We start from the raw sequence: 17,464 nt of genomic DNA on the forward strand, positions 1-17,464 counted from the left end.
GGATATCATCTACCCCCTAAAATGATGTGATGAGAACGGCACTTCCCTATGGTGGTATTCTTCTCATAACCTCAGTCTGACCATGAGAAAAACACGAGATAAACCCAGATAGGGAGATATTCTATAGCACAGCTGGTTAGCACACCTCAAAAGTCAAGGTCAAAAAAATAAGGAAAAACTAAGAAAGTGTCATAGACTTAGGAGATTGGAGAGACATGACCACCAAAAACAAAGGGATACTCTGGGTTGGCCCCAGACAGAAAGAGGATATCAATAAGAAATAAAATAAAATAAAATAAAAACTATTCAAATCCTAATAAAGTCTGAAGTTTAATTAGTCAACACCGCTGTCCTAGTTTTAACATATGTATCATGGTAATGGAAGATGTCAAGAATGGGGTGGGGTTGATGAAGGGCATACTAGAACTTAATATACTATTTTTGTGACTTTTCCATAAATCTAAAATTATTCAAAAAAAAGTTTCCCTTGGGCGCCTGGGTGGCTCAGTGGGTTAAGCCGCTGCCTTCGGCTCAGGTCATGATCTCAGAGTCCTGGGATCGAGTCCCACATCGGGCTCTCTGCTCAGCAGGAAGCCTGCTTCCCTCTCTCTCTCTGCCAGCCTCTCTACCTACCTGTGATCTCTCTCTGTCAAATAAATAAATAAAATCTTAAAAAAAAAAAAAAAAAGTTTCCCTTGCTTTAAAAAAAAAAAAAAGCTAACTAACCAGGAAGATACAGAAAGACTTAATAATCCTACTGGTCTCAAGAAAACTAAATCAATAGTTTAAAAAATCTTCTCCCAAATCATGAGTCAATTAGCCTTAACAGTACAGGATTTGAACTGAGTGTTCAAACTAAGAATTAACTCCATATACAGATTTTCTTTTGTGTCTTGATATAAGACTGCTTGTTCTTAAAGGTATATTACATGGCATTATAGAAAATAAGAAAATATAGACAAGCAAATGAAAAAAAAAGAAAACCCAATCGTAACAATTTTTTAAAAAATCTTCTCACAAGGCAGTTGAATTTTACCAAAAACTTTCCCAGAAATGGAAATATTCCCCAATTTATCCTATGAGGCCAGTATAACTTTAATACTAAAACCAAACAGTATTAGTAAAGGAAATATGTCGATCTTACTCTTAAACACAGGTGTGAAACTCTAAATAAAATACAGGTATCCCTCACAATCGAGGCCTCATCACAAAAAATGAATTTATAAAGCACATTTTATTAAAAGTGGGGCTGATATCCTTTGTTATTCCAATCACCTCAATACTTTATAAGGTGTATCAAATGGGGGAAAAATGCAGTATTCTTTAATGTCCACATTGTCATTCACTATCCTTTCTCCAAAACTCAGGACCTACCTAGTTCTATAGCTTCCAAACTACGGTCCAAGTCACCCTGAGGTGCCACAGTGAACTCACCAGTGGAATCAAGGGATGTTTTCAATTTGAAGGAAACAGCAATATACAACATCTGTCAAATATCACATGCTTTCTTTCATAGTTTCAACATTAAATCACACTGCATTCCTTTTGATGACCTCTTTGTGAATCTGAGTTTATGGTAGTTGCTGCAATAAAAAAGCAATCACCATGTGAAAATCAACATGGAACAGGAAATGAGCGTGGCAGTGCCCAATCTCATTCCAAGATTTGAGAAGTTATGCAATAATTTCAAGCATACACATCCCACTAGTAAGTACAGTTGACTCTAACAGCATGGGTTTGAACTGTGCTGTACAATATTCTATTTTCTTTTCCTCATAATGTTAAAAGCATTTCTTTTTCTCTGGCTTACTTCATTGTAAAAATACAAACTATGTATCAATTGACTGTATTATCAGTAAGGCTTCCAGTCAAGAGTAGACTATTAAGTAGTTAAGTTTGGAGGCTTTTTGATTGTGCAGAGGATCAGTGCTCCTAATCCCTGCATTGTTCAAGGCCGACTATAATTGCAGTTATTTAAAAATAAAATGAAAATATAGCTTTTTCTTTGAATTTATCTATGTACTTTTTTCAAACAGCTACTAAGCTGTTAGGACATAAATATGAAGTCGTTTGAACCCAACTGCTTAATAAATATAGCTTTTAGGTATTTCTTTTGTTTGGTCTTTCTAAGGGCACCATGAACTGGGGAAGTTTGGGAATTTCTGAAATAGGCACTTTACAGAGCATCCCTTACTATCCAAACTAAGAATCTAAAAAAATGTTCTTACTGAAAGATACTTGTATTAGCAAACTGAATGTACTGATGAAAAAGATTTGTCCATATGAGTTTATGCTAGGGATACAAGTGTGATTTAACATTACAAAGATATAAATATTATTCACAAAATTAATACATCAAGGGAGAAAACTCAAATGATCATTTCCATAGTAACTGGTAAAACATTTAATGAAATTCAACATTCCTGGTAACATTTTTAGAAAAATCTTAAAGAGAATATCCTTACTTAATAAAGGGTATCAAGAGAACATAGAAGATACTGTAGATAATTGTGAATTATTTGGAGTATTGACTTTAAAAACAGAAATAAGACAGAGAGAGTCACTGACCACCACCTCTATTTTATCTATACAGGTATAACTGGCACAGTGTACCTAACAGGGGGAGGGAAAAATGCAAGAATTGGTATGGGAGAAACACAACTTGGCCAAATGATGGAAAAAAAGAAACTGGATGATCACACATGGCAGATTTCTGTGGGCCAAGCCTATAAGAGGCATACATTACTTCTACTCATATTCTACATAATAGATCTCATCTAAGTAGACATTCCTAATGCAAAAAAAGATGGAAAGGACAACCTAATCTGTGCCCAGGAAGAACAGAAATTTTTAGTGTACATCTAGCCACTCTGTGCCACAAATTGAACTGGAAAATAATTTAGCATTATCTGAAATTGAAAATGCATATACCATATGGTCCAGCAATTCTATTCCTAGGTACAGGTACGTTTACACATGTATACCACAAGATGTGTATGAGAATACTCATTGTGGTATTATTCATAATACCACATAATAATAACAGAAAAAACAAGAACGAGTGTATCAATCAACAATAAAATAATATTATTGCGTATTTACAACTAGCCATGAGAAAAATGTAGAGAGCAATGTAAATGAATCTTAGAGACTTACAAGAAGATCTTAAAAAGAAACACACAATATGCCATTTATTATAAAGTTCAGAAATAAATAAATCAATACTATTCTGTTTAGCATAGATATATATGCAGCAAGACTTATTTTCAAAAAATTAAAAGAGGTGGCAGGAGTGTCTGTGTGGCTCAGTCCGTTAAGCGTCTGCCTTCAGCTCAGGTCATGATCCCAGAGTCCCAGGATCTAGCTGGTGTCAGGCTCCCTGCTCAGTTGCGAGTCTGTTTCTCCCTCTTCCTCTGCTCCTCCCCCTGACTATGATCTCTCTCTCTCTCTCGCTCACTCTAGTAAATAAAACCCTTTTTAAATTTTTTTAAAAATTAAAAAGAATAAAAATTAAAAGGGCATGTGGCTGGCCCAGTGGGTTGAACACTGCTGAGCTCAGTAAGGTCAAGCCCTGGCTCAGGCTGCATACTCGGTGGGGAGTCAGCTTGAAGATTCTCTCCCTCTGCACCTCTCCCCACTCATACTGGCACTCTCCCCCTTCCCTACTCTAAAATAAATAAAATCTTTAAAAAATTTTTTTAAAAATCACAAAATGTAGTATAGTATTTACACTTGTGGGGAGGTAGGAAGAGGGATGAGTTGAGACAAACATACAAAGTAAGTTTCCATTGTACTGGTAAAATGTCATCTCTTAGGTTGGGTATACATACTACTGCTTGGATCACACTAATATACTTTTTGATGGAGGACAACAATTTTTTATTCAATAGATTAAGGAGATTATAGAATAGTATTTTATGGCAACTAACAATATAAATATTTTGAATAGCTCTACTTATGCTCTTATTTATTAACACAAATATACTGATTACCTAAAGAAAAATATTTAAGAAAAATACCAGTTATTACATAAACGTTTAAAAGAATTTAACATTTATGAAAAAAATAGTTTACCAGCGGACCATCCAATTACTTGTTGGTAGTCTTCCCCAACCACGTGACCATTTAGCAAATTATACTTAATATAACAAATGAAAGCTACATTGAAGTCTCAGTGGCCTTTCTGAATTTTAATTAGAGTGAGTATTTTTTGAAACTACAGAAGTAGTAAAAACGAACAATGAAGGTGGAGGGGAGGAGACATAATAATTCTAACTAAGTTTAAAGTACATGCGAGGAAAGGAATACTTGTATCCTAACCTCTTGGGAAAAGGTGGGAAGAAGGCGGGGCTGTTTTCCAAAGAACAATCTCCAGAGGAATCCCAATTAATAAAACTGTCACAGAAAGGAGTGGGATTAAATGCTCAGGAGCTCTTAAATCCTTTTTTCCCAGGACTGTTAAAAATGTAGTTTCACTGATTATAAGTATACAGTATTATTTTAAAAATAATATTGAAGCTACAGAATTGTAGAAAGTTTTCCATGTAAACTGCATTAATATTTTAAACTTATAAAAGTGACAAGCCTCAAAAATACCAACTATTTTTTATTGCAAGATGATAATATGTACTGAAACCTTGAAGATATAGACTACTTGGAAAGAAATCAGTCGACTTGATAAAAACTGAGGCAAAGAATATTAACTAGGGTACAGAAAATAAATGCAGTTTTATTTCAGTAATTCAAATTCTGTGCATATCATAAAAACTGCTATAAATGTAATCCAAAGAAGAGATTTACCATGGAACTGAAACAGTAAGAGGTAAAAAGGTTTGGAAAACAAATCAGAGTTGGGCCTGAGAAGCACGCACAGAAGGAAATACTACCATTGAAAAAAGCTCCTATCTGGAAAGAAAGCAAGAGGAGGCAGGCCAAAGCACAATGACAATGGTAGGACTATGTGACCGGACCAAGGAATATCCCCACTGTTAGGACTATGGGCAAAGCAAAAGTAATGAAAACAAAAGCACACACAGTGTGATGACAAAGTAAAGAACAACAGGTGGGAAATAACAGATAATCTCAGTGTTCCTTTCAAGAAGTGACCAATACACTCATGATTTTTTGAGACTGACAGGCTAAAGAGAAGGGGAGTGAGAGAAAAAGGTAAAAATAACTGACTGAGGCTACAGTTTCAGGTCGCCAGGGCTCCATGTAAACAGTAGGGCTAAGGCTGAGGCCTATAAAAATGACTCACCAGACACAATAAGCAGGCAGAAGGGCTCTCTATAAATTAAAAGATAATCCAAATTAACAGAGCTTTCTTTTAAAACATGTAGTATATTTCAGTCATAGCTAAGTCTCCCACTTGTGAGGCTTTCCACTTGCTCCATTAGCTCCACTATGTAAGATGCTCCAAATGCTATTTTATGAGAGCTTAAATCTGACATCCTTCATAAATTCTTCCCAGGAAATAGTGGTAAATACCCTCCCATTTTGAACTTCTACAGTTTTTTTGTCTTCGTCACAGCAGATACTAACTACACAATTGACAGAGATGATTTATCAGTAGTTTGATATCTTCAAATATTAGATTCTATACTATAAATTTTGTAACCAAAGTCTGCTGACCTCACCAAGTAGGATAAAATTCCTTAAGGGGCGCCTGGGTGGCACAGTTTGGTAAGCACTGGTCTCTTGGTTTTGGCTCAGGTCATGATCTCAGGGTGGTGGGACGGAGGCTCGCGTGGGCTCCGGGCTCTGCGCTGGGCACTCAGCACAGAGTTTGCTTGAGATGCCCTCTCCCTCTGCCTCTCCCCACTGTACTTTTGTGCGCTCTCACTCTCTCAAATACATAAATAAACCTTTTTTTAAAAAAAATTCCTTAAAAGGAGCATTCTATGCCTCAGAGTGGAATGCTGGGAATAATAGAATACACTACAATATGTTTTACCTCATGGAGTATCTACTAAGTCATGCAAGTACATCATGCACCATATTCTACCTGCCCACTCTCGATTTCCACATTGCTATCAAAATTAAGATCACTCTTAAAGTGTCAGACTGCCAGTTTAGGCAAACTTAGTATATCCATCCTCTCTCGTCTTTGTCTGCAACATGAAATCACAAAGTTCTACAGCAACCTCTATGAGCCTTGGATTATCTTTCTATTTATAAATCTCTGTCCATGCTTTCATCTCCTGTGGTTGGGGGCTTAGAAACCACTCTAGTCCACTATACATGCAGGACAGTATCTGCAAGGAATGTTTTAATTAATCACTTCCCTCCTAATTAACTTTCAAGAAGTTTGTTGTTGTTTTAGTTGTCTAGCTTAACAGATGTAAAATGTATACTCAAGGCCCTCTTTTAGTCCCCCCCACCCCACCACCTTTCCCTCCCAGAGACTCTCTAAGGCCTTTGGTATTGTACTTACTGAGATTATTCCCCAACTCCACAACTCCACATATGTATACATAGCATGTACACATTCTGCAAAATCAGATCAAAATGCTATTTTTGAAAAATATTTTCTTAAATCTATCCCATTCTGATCACTGATCCCTGAAAATTTCCTAACTTATACAGTACGTAGTATTTGTTCATATGCTTCAATTGTTTCCTATGTTGCACTTCAATAAGATTCTGATATGAAACAAGAAGGGATGAGGAGGGAGACAAAACCATAAGAGACTTTTAATCTCAGGAAACAAACTGAGGGTTGCGGGCGTGGTGAGAGGTGGAGGGAGGGATAGTGTAGCGGGTTACGCACATTAGGGAGGGTATGTGCTATGGTGAGTGCTGTGAATTGTGTAAGACTGATGATTCACAGACCCGTACCCCTGAAGCAAATAATACATTATATGTTAATATAAAAAATAAAGTAAAACGAAAATAAGATTCTAATATATAAATACAGTCTTGGCCATAGCTACTCATGCATGTTTCTTTTTTAACTTACTAGTATTCTTTATACAAATTTCAATTTTTCCATAGCTGATTTCTTTATGAAAATGCTGAGGAATCTTTTCCCTTCTTTTTTAGATATTTATTTATTTATTTATTTGAGGGAGAGAGAGTGAAAGAGTGTGAGAGAGTGAGGGGAGGGGCAGAGGGGGAAGCAGACTCCTTGCTGAGTAGGGAGCCCCGGAGCCCCGATGTGGGACTCCATCACAGGACTCTGGGATTGTGACCTGAGCTGAAGGCAGTCACTTAATCGAATGAGCCACCCAGGTGCCCCTTAGGAATCTTTTTCCCACTGAAATTAATCACTTACTCGGTACCTATGACGGTTACTTTTACATGTCAACTTGGTGAAGCCACAGTACCCAGATACATGGTCAAACACCAATCCAGATGCTTATATGAAGGCTATTTTTTTTTTAAAGATGAATTAACTTCTTTTTTTTTTTTTTTTAAAGATTTTATTTATTTGTTTGAGAGAGAAACAATGAGACAGAGCATGAGTGAGGAGAAGGTCAGAGAGAGACGCAGACTCCCCATGGAGCTGGGAGCCTGATGCGGGACTGGATCCTGGGATTCCGGCATCATGACCTGAGCTGAAGGCAGTTGCTTAACCAACTGAGCCACCCAGGTGCCCAACTTCCTTTTTTTTACTATGTGACAAGCCCTGTTTTTATTATACTTTTACTCATTTAAAAAAAATTTTACAGAAACTTTTATACACAGAAATAATACAATAAATCCCTTTATAACCATTACCCAACTTTAGCAATTATTAATGTTCTGCTGATCTTGTTCCACCTACTATAGGCATGGAGAGAAAGAGTATTTTAAAGCCATCCCAGATATTCTATTTGTTTGACCCATAAAAACTTCAGTCTATAGAGAGTTCTCTTTTTTTCTCATTCTTAAAATGGAACAATACCAATTATTATATCCAATACAATTACAACTCCTTCCTATCATCTAATACCTACTCCATTTTAAATTTTTTCTGTTTGCCTAACAAAATCCATTTTTTTACAACTGGTTTGATCAAATCAGGATCCAAATGAAGTCCTCAGCATTGGGATATAGGTCTCTTAAACTTCTTTCACTTTTTGCAATAGTTCTTCCTTTTTCCCTTGTAGACATTCTGACTCTGGATTTGGTTGAAGATAAATTAACATTTAAGTCAGGAGATTCTGAATAAAGCAGACTATTCTCCATAATATAGGTGGGCTTCATCCAATCAGTTGAAGACCTTAAGAGGAAAAAAAGACTGAAGCTCCCCAAGGAAGAGGTAATTCTGCCTGTAGACATCTTCAGACTTGAGCTGCATCATCAACATTTTCCTGGGTGTACAGCCTGCCAGCCTGTTCTGCAGATTTCAGATTTGCCAGCCCCTACAATTATGTACACCAATTAAAATCAATCAATCAATCAATCAATCAATCTCTCTGGAGACATATAGGCTCTGGAAAACCATTATAGAGTACCCCAGAGTTTAAAATCTTGTTTGGTGAGTATAGAAAACCCAAAGATAAGTCCCTCATGTCCCTCAATCAGTTCATTCATTTAAGAAATATATGAGTATCTGCTGTGTGCTACATTCTGAAGATTCAAAGTTGATCTAGAGCCTTGTCCTCAAGGACTTGGGAATAGGGGGAGTTTAGTGAGGAAAGATACAATACAATAAATATGCAATAAATTAGAATGTAATAAATATAAGGTTATAAGCTCAGGATACTAATCATGGGAGCACAGAAAGGAGGGAGGGGCAGGACACAACTGAGGTTCCTGCATCAATTGAATCTTACTGCCTGTAATCAAAATACTTCATCATATATTCACCCCTGAAAACCAATTACATACCTTACATGTTTAAATTTAAAAATAAATACATTTTAAAAGATACAGAATGATATATAGATACATAGAAATATAGATATAGAATATAGATATAGAATTTGTTTTGTGAAAACAAACACAACAGAAATACGACATTGTTAGTATTTCATTGGAGTTTGTTTTTTTTTTTTTAAATAAGCTGAACTGAGTAAGGAATCTTAAAATAGGAGTCAGAATGTTGAAGAATCTTGTTCCAGTTTTAAAAGCCAAACTGATTAACTGGCACTGTAAAGATATGCACAAAATCTCACAGTTCATAAATCTCGAGCATACCGTGTAAAATGAATATTGTAAAGTGGGATTAGTCTTTAATTCTTTGAAATGTAATTAGATATTAAATCATAAAGTCCTTACTTTGAAAGCATCTTAAGCATATATGAAAAGTGATTACAATCATGTGTAATCTTAAATTCATTTGACTCTCTATGTTCATTTAAGAATACTTCAAATTAAAAAAAAAAAAGAATACTTCAAATTGGGCAACTGGGTGGCTCAGTCTGTTAAGTGTCTGCCTTCAGCTCAGGTCATGATCCTATGGTCCTAGGATCAAATCCCACATTGAGCTCCCTGCTCAGCAACGAGTCTGCTTCTCCCTCTCTCCTTGTTTCTCCCCCCGCTCATGCTCCCTCTATCAAATAAATAAATAAAATATTTTTTAAAATAAAAAAATTAAAATAAATTTTAAAAAAGATTACTTCAAATTAATTTGCTATAGCTTTAGCTACTTGTAACTATGCTACTAATATTACCAAATAATATAAAAATTCAGGTTCTATGTTCACAGTGAGAAATGTGACCACAAATTTAAACAATAAAAGATCATTAACTTAAGAACAATAGTAAATCTCAATCAGATAGTGAAGAGTGATAAATAAAATGAAAATCTTGGATTTTTAGCTTTGGTCCTTATTTAATTAAATAAGGCAATTTCTTTAATTCCCAGTAGTCTGAGAATTTGTAATATTTCATAACTCTGTCAACCTGCGTACTAAAGACTATCATACAAAAACTCCTATCAGTATTATTATATGACATTTTCTTCTCTGGGTTTGTGACTGGAAAGAAAAACATCTTCCAGGGTGCCTGGGTGGCAGAGTAAATTAAGAGTCTGACTCTTGGTTTCAGCTCAGGTTGCAATCTCGGGGTCCAGAGACTGAGCCCCACGTAGGGCTGTGGGGTAAGCACAGAGCCTGCTTGAGATTCTCTCTCCCTTTCCTCTACCCCTCCCGCTCATGCTCTCTCTCTCTCTCTTAAAATAAATTAATCTTAAAAAAAAAAAGAAAACATTTTTCAACATTAAACTGCTGATAGATATTATTAAATTAACACAATCTCATTAATTTTCCACAATTACTCTTTATCAGCTGGTGAAACCTACATCCACATAGTAGGCACACAATAAATATTTGCTAACAGAATGAATGTAATGTGCCTAAATTCTATTCATTATGGACACTGCCAAAGGTATAATTTTTTTGAGAAGATTAAGAGATTCTCCTTTGAGACTACAGGGACCTCCATATATCCATCCTCTAAGAAACTACATAAACTAGCATCACTCTAATACTTCATGAAACTACTGGAGCAAATTATTCAAGATTTCTACTGAGCCCACAAAAGCTTTCTATTCAAATACAAATACCCTGCTATCAATTTGAAGCTCCATACCCTCTGTGCTGAGGCTCGAAGGCTGAAAAGGCCTTAAGTTATCAATCAGGATACCACAAGAGCCCCACCGCCTTCTCTGCTAATCCTTGGGTAACTTCTGGGGGCTTCAAGATGGTCACTCCAAAATTCTATGATTAAGTAATTCTAGGACGCAAAGCAAATTTACCTTCAATATTCCTTTGGGGAGTACAATGCTTCAGAAGTCCTATAAAAGTGGTTTTTAACCTTGTTTGGTTGATGGACAGCTTTGAGACTACAAAATGTGCGTTGGTGGTATAGTGGTGAGCATAGCTGCCTTCCAAAATGCTACAGACACTAATCATCACAAAACAATTCCCACACGGAAAAAAAAAATTTTAATAAAATATCAGTAGAGTTTAATGATCCTCTGAAGGGGTTCATGGAACTCATGTTAGACACTTATGTTTTATAAATTTAAATAGAATTCAATAAACTGGAGACATGTTAATAAGTTTGAAAACAAAGCAGCACTTTGCACCTGGTTCTTTTTTATTAACAAATTAAATTTTAAATTTCAAACAACAGTAAGAGTAATCAATTATTTTTGTAACTATCAAGGCGAAACATGGTTTCAAAGAACTCCCAGCTACTAGCTTAGAACATTAAACTATGTTCGCAAATCAGAATTCCAGATAAGTGATATCCAAACCATTATGATTATATATCAGTCTCAATTCCAATGAACCAGGTGTAATCAATTACAGCATTGATTTAGGATTCCAAACTTAAACAAACATATGTTCCATTTGATTCTCTTTCTGTAGACACCCATTTGGACATATGCCTTCAATAAAAATATAAAACTAAATATAAAATATTGACTTGTTAAAATGGCTTTAATTTCTGAAAGATTACATAGCAATCGTATACTGTAGAAGCTGAACATAACTAATTTATAGTTAAGATTGGTTAAATTTGGGGCACCTGGGTGGCTCAGTGGGTTAGCCCCTGCCTTCGGCTCAGGTCATGATCTCAGGATCCTGGGATGGAGCCCAGCCAGGGAGCCTGCTTTCCTCTCTCTCTGCCTGCCTCTCTGCCTACTTGTGATCTCTCTCTCTGTCAAATAAATACATGAAATCTTAAAAAAAATTTTTTTGTTAAATTTATTGAGCTATATCAATTTGTTCATTATATGTAACAAAAGAAAGGAAAGTTAAGGAAAATTTTTAAAACACTTTTCAATGTAAAAGGAAAGGAAGTAGAGGGGCCTGACTTACCACATACAGGAAAAAAGGAGCAATTACACAACTCTGCAGAGAGTCATTAAACATAGGCGAATAATGGTGCTGAGGTTTTTTTAAATCATCCTCAGAATAAGCCAAAAGCATGCGAATATCTGCTCTTTTAGTACGGTTTCCAACGTAGACCTTGTGTGAGCTTCTCTTAGGATTCTTCTAATCTAAAACGGGTCCCCAGAGAACCAGCAAGAAGAAATTCTATGATTATTTTCTGATGCAATAAAGGGAGAGGCTTTTTAAGGAAAATAATGACTCTGCCCCAATTGTGATGGGAATATCCCTATCAGGAATATAAAAATAAAATGGCTATAATTTCTGGTATATTTCTTTTGTCTTTTTAGATAAAGCATATCTTCTTAAGGGATCTTTTCATCAAGTCATGAAATCATAAATTAAGTCTTTTAAAAAATTTTTTATTTATTTGACGGAGATAGCACAAGTAGGAGGAGCAGCAGACAGAGAGGGAGAAGGAGAAGGAGACAAGCAGGGAGCCTAATGTGGGGCTCAATCCCAGGACCCTGAAATCATGACCTGAGCCGAAGGCAGTCACTTTACCAAATGAGCCACCCTGGAGCCCCATAAAGTCTTTTTATTACAAATTACAAAATATAGTTTATTCAGTTCACAAGTGAAAAACATTTAAACACATTTATGTAACCTACTTAGAACACAGATTCTGGATTCTCCAATGTTCCACTTATAAATTAAATTACTCGAGAACTGTAAATAGTGGCTGTGTCTACTTGAATAATTGCACATTTACCTGGAAATGAAGCAAATATCTAGAACTTAGTCTGTAATCATCCTTATAAGCCTAATTTACATTCTAGATTTTTACTTCTATCAAAGAATGATATACTTACTAAAAATTTGCAAAGATATCAATCAGCAGCAGAATTAAATAAGAATCTAGAATTAATGTTTCTCTCCTCTTCAGCTTTAGTTTTTTAAGTCCTCCTTAAAGATACACTGGGCAAGGTCTTACAGAGGAGGCTTCATGGGTGAATGCATGACAGCAGGAATTAGTCAAAACATCAGGGTTTTACCCCTCAGATTTGCCACTAACCTGCTTTTGTGACATCTGGTATATAGGACAACTTCTCAGAAACACAGTTTCTGCCATGTGTAAAACAAGTATGTTAGAGCAGATGATCTTCAAGGCCACTTCCAATTAAGATACTTATGTAAATCTACATTTATGTGAGTATACAAATGAATAACAAAATTAGAATAAGTCCATACAAGACTATGATCATAGGTATATATGTAGGAATAAAAAATGGCAAAGAAGTGTATTAAAAAAGAAAAGGGCCACAATATTCACACTTAAGGTTTCCTTTCAAAGTTTAGGCTGGGGCTAACGATTAAAAAGGGCCCAGAAAGTCACATTCATGCAAATCCCCCAAAACCTCTTTTCATGCTGCCACTATCCTAATATCCACAAATAGTATAACCTAATAGTGTGCTTTCCTCCCATTTTGACCATTCCCACATCGGGTCCAAGATGAATGGATACCTAGAGGGGTTGGTAAACTGCTCTGTGAAGAGCCAGTTAGTAAATATTTTAGGTTTTGTAGGCTATATGGTCTCTCTAGCAACTACTCAACTTGCCTTCAGAGTAGAAATGCAGCCACTGACTATACAAACTAATGAGTATGGTGGCTGTGTTCTAATAAAACTTTATTTACAAAAAACAGGCTGCAGGCCAGATTTAGCCCACTGGCTGTAGTTTGCCAACATCTGGTCTAGATCACATCAAGAAACCAGATGGTATAAACCAGCTGTAAGTGAAGGTGACATAGTTTCAGAATAGAAAATCACTACAAAGAAAACAACTATGAGCCATTTTATAAGGTTTTTAAAAAATATTTTATTTATTTATTTGACAGAGAGAAATCAGAAGTAGACAGAGAGGCAGGCAGAGAGAGAGAGAGGGAAGCAGGCTCCCTGCTGAGCAGAGAGCCCCATGCCGGACTCCATCCCAGGACCCTGAGATCATGACCTGAGCCGAAGGCAGCGGCTTAACTCACTGAGCCACCCAGGCACCCCAGAGTCATTTTAAAATTTTAAAGAATCCCTTCAGCTTAGTATTAGAGCATGATAGAGTAGCAACTACCTATGCAGGTAATAAATACTTACTAGATGCTTAATAAATAGAGATTTCCTCTCCCTTCTCAACAGTGTCATTCCTCAAGATAGTATTTGCTGCCTAGCCATCCTTCTAGAAATCACTTATGCTGGACCTTGGATAAAAGCTGGTCCTTGATTCTTCTAGATCCTGGCAAACATGCTCCTGGTACCATTGTATCAAGGTTTTAGCGCTCCTTCATTCCCTTTTCACCCCATTAACCTAAACCTGCAACTTCACAATCTTTTCCATCTGAGCCTTAAATCTCAGTATTACTAATTACTCACTATTGGGCCACGGAAGGTGGTAAAGAAAAAGAGAACAGAAAGAAGAGGATAGAGAGAGGGTAGATTCTGGTGGAAGACAAGGGAGTGGTGGGATTACCTCTCTTTCCTGACTCTAAGAAGGAGCCAGGGGATACTGTTATTTTAAATAAAAATGTTGTCTACTCTAGTGAGAACAAAGAACATTTCACTTTATGCAAAGTGCTCCCTAATGAAAGAACTCAGTTCTGGGGGGGGGGGGGGGCTGGCGGGTGGAGGAACCACAGTAAGCTTTATTCTTATGCTTTTATCTAGATCATTCTGCCTCCAGCTGTGAAACTGAGGTTTTTAAAGCTCTAAAGAGCCTCTACTAGTAACCATGGTTACTACTTCAAAACAGCACCAAAAAAAGTAGGAGGGGATAGCAATTTGAAGAGAAAAACAGTTTTCTTGATTTTCATCAAATGAAGCTATAATAACGAGAGACAGGCTGATGGCTGGGCAAGGGCCCCAAGACTCTCACCTCTCCACAGAGCTGCTGAGGTATTTGATCCCTCAGCCCTACAGGTCTAGAACCTCAATGGGTCATTTTACCTTACCCAAGAGTGATCCCCAAAAGCCAACTTCATCATTTACAATGAATAATACTGTATAAACTCAACTGATATTCTTTTTTTTTTTAAGATTTATTTATTTATTTGACAGAGATCACAAGTAGGCAGAGAGGCAGACAGAGAGAGAGGAGGAAGCAGGCTCCCCGCTGAGCAGAGAGCCCGATGTGGGGCTTGATCCCAGGACCCTGGGATCATGACCTGAGCCGAAAGCAGAGGCTTTAACCCACTGAGCCACCCAGGCGCCCCTCAACTGATATTCTTGAATTTGCCTTGCAGCAGAAGCTTACTTGGGAAAAAAAAAAGAGGGCAAGGTTGCTTAGAAGTATATGAATCCGAGCCCAAGAAGCTACCTATGGTTTTCATATAAAGCTGCCCAAGTAATGCTTCTCAATCTTTGCTAGTCAAAAGGCTTCCATCAAATGTTCCTCTTTTGAAATCCCTTAGCAACTTTCTCAGTTATTTAAGAATTCATTCATATACAATCCCACCCATGTTTCAGGCACTGTAAAAAATACTGGGTACATCACAATAAAGAAAATAGATACAACTCATGCCTTTGTGGGGTTTACAGTCTAATGGAGAAGTGAAACATTAGATACACGATGAAAAGTTGTGTTAACCGTGCTATGAAGGAAATAAACCTAAAGCATTTTTACTAGGGTATCAAGAACAGCTTCTTTGATATATAAACATACTGAACGTTGACAGCTATTGATACTGGGTAATGGACGCACAGGGATTCCTCATGCTCTCATACTTCTTATATGCTTAAAAGTCTCAAAATCGAAATTTAAAAATGCAAGATATAAGAGACCTGAAAGATAAGGAGGTACTAAACAGGTAAAAGCTGCCAGAGAAGAGTGTTCTCTGGGTCGAAGGAAGAAGATACACCTTAATCGAGAGAACCTGGGAGCCTGGCACACTACAGAGATTAAAGCCTCAACACCAGCTAAAGATCTTTCACATCCAAAGACACACCTGGTGGCTCACTTGGTTAGGCATCAGCCTTCAGCTCAGGTCGGGGTCCTGGGATCAAGTCCCACATCAGGGCTCTCTCTGCTCCTTGGGGAGCCTGCTTCTCCCTCTGTCTCTCTTCCTCTTTCTCTCTCTCTCTCCCAGTCTCTCATGAAAAAAATACATAAAATCTTTAAAAAACAAACAAACAAAAAACCTTTCACATCCACAAGCTGCAGATGAAAAATATTCCAAATAGTAGTAATGGAAGGTACCTTTATTGAGGCCTCCACTAAATGCCAGGCAGTGTGTTAAGAGTTAATGTGCTTTGTCTCATATGGGTCCCAGAACAATCCTTAAGAAGGGTACAATTATTCCTAGTTCGCAGAGGAGGACCCTGATGTACAAGAGATCAGGTAACGTGCCTACATCTGATTCCAGAAACTATGCTTTTCCTTAACTATAATCACAAAGTCTTCCTACCACATATCCAGATGCCACTGCTAGTTATTAAGTTTTACTCAAGAATTCTAAATTCTTGTTCCATCTCAACAATTAACTGAGATGATATTAAGATATTCCTAGCTTTTAAACTCTATCCTTTATGACAATATTACTAATTTTTTTCGATGCCAGTTTATACCTATCATATTTGGTAGAGCATATGGAATAATTTAGGCAATTAACTAAATCTGAACAACTCATTAATTAATCATTCTACAATCACTGGTCAGCTTTGTGCCAGGTACTCTTCTAGGTATTAGAAATACAGTAGTAAATAAAACAGTTAAAAATCTCTATCTTTGTGGCACTTAGAACTTAGCAGGGGGGAGAGAGACAACACATAAAACAAAGAAGTAAACAATATAGTACATTAGGATATGGTAAGGGGGGCACCAGGGTGGCACAGGTCGGATGGGTGTCCTACTCTGGGTTTTGGTTCTGGTAATGATCACAGTGTGGTGGGATTGACTGAGTCCCCATCAGGCTCCATGCTCAGAGTGGAATCTACTTGGAACTCTCTCTCTCTCTCTCTCTGCCCCTCCCCCATCTCTAAAATAAAATAAATATATATATTTTTTAAAGTATATGGAAAGTACTATGGAGGAAAATAAACCAGGGGAAGGAGTTTGCTGATTCCCCCCACCTATTATGAGCAGGAATATATCAGTCACTAAGGCAAAATCAAGTCAAACAGTACCTGAGTCCTTGCCCTTGAGCTGACCACACTCGAGTAAACATAAATATGAGGAATTCGAGAAAAGACCAATAAACAAGGTACTATGGAAACACATAGAATAGGGCCATAAGGCAGAAGGAACTGAACTGCAAGCTGGATTCTGATCTTTGAAACACATACAAACACATACAACAAAAAAAAAGAAAAAGAACCATAGAAAAAAGAATATGAGACCTATATTTTAAAGCCACATTCCAAAATTTCATAAAACCTTACTGATAAATATTTAAAGAAGATACAAAAGAAATAGAGACACAGACTATTTTCCTGTTTGGGAAAATTATTATGAAGACACAAAATGATCTACAAATTACAGGTTTAATACAAATCAAATAAAAACAAAAATATTTTTCAGAAACATCATCATAAGAATCTATACTATAATTAAAAGGGTAAGAGGATAAATGTGTAAGAAAAAACAAAGAAATTTTTAAAGAAGAGTAATGAGGGCAGATATATACTAACGATTATGAAAACAGTTATTAAAA

The 17,464-nt window shown here is 36.6% G+C and overlaps 1 protein-coding gene across 12 annotated transcripts in view; it reads right to left on the reverse strand.

The window, feature by feature from the left end:
• Positions 1-17,464, reverse strand: part of NCOA1 (nuclear receptor coactivator 1) — a 237,818-nt gene that overhangs the window by 128,197 nt on the left and 92,157 nt on the right. For 2 of the 12 annotated variants that reach the window (XM_032353146.1, XM_032353143.1), the window contains exons 1-2: positions 12,844-12,943; positions 11,757-11,938 (exon numbers count right to left, since the gene is read on the reverse strand). The exons of 9 other annotated variants lie outside the window; for them this stretch is intronic. The gene's annotated coding sequence lies outside the window, so the exon portion shown is untranslated. Of the gene's footprint in view, positions 1-11,756; positions 11,939-12,843; positions 12,944-17,464 lie in introns of those variants that run through there. One more of the 12 variants, XM_032353144.1, reaches the window with a different exon arrangement.

Source organism: Mustela erminea, chromosome 7 (assembly GCF_009829155.1).
Source record: "Mustela erminea isolate mMusErm1 chromosome 7, mMusErm1.Pri, whole genome shotgun sequence".
Lineage (NCBI taxonomy): Eukaryota > Metazoa > Chordata > Mammalia > Carnivora > Mustelidae > Mustela > Mustela erminea.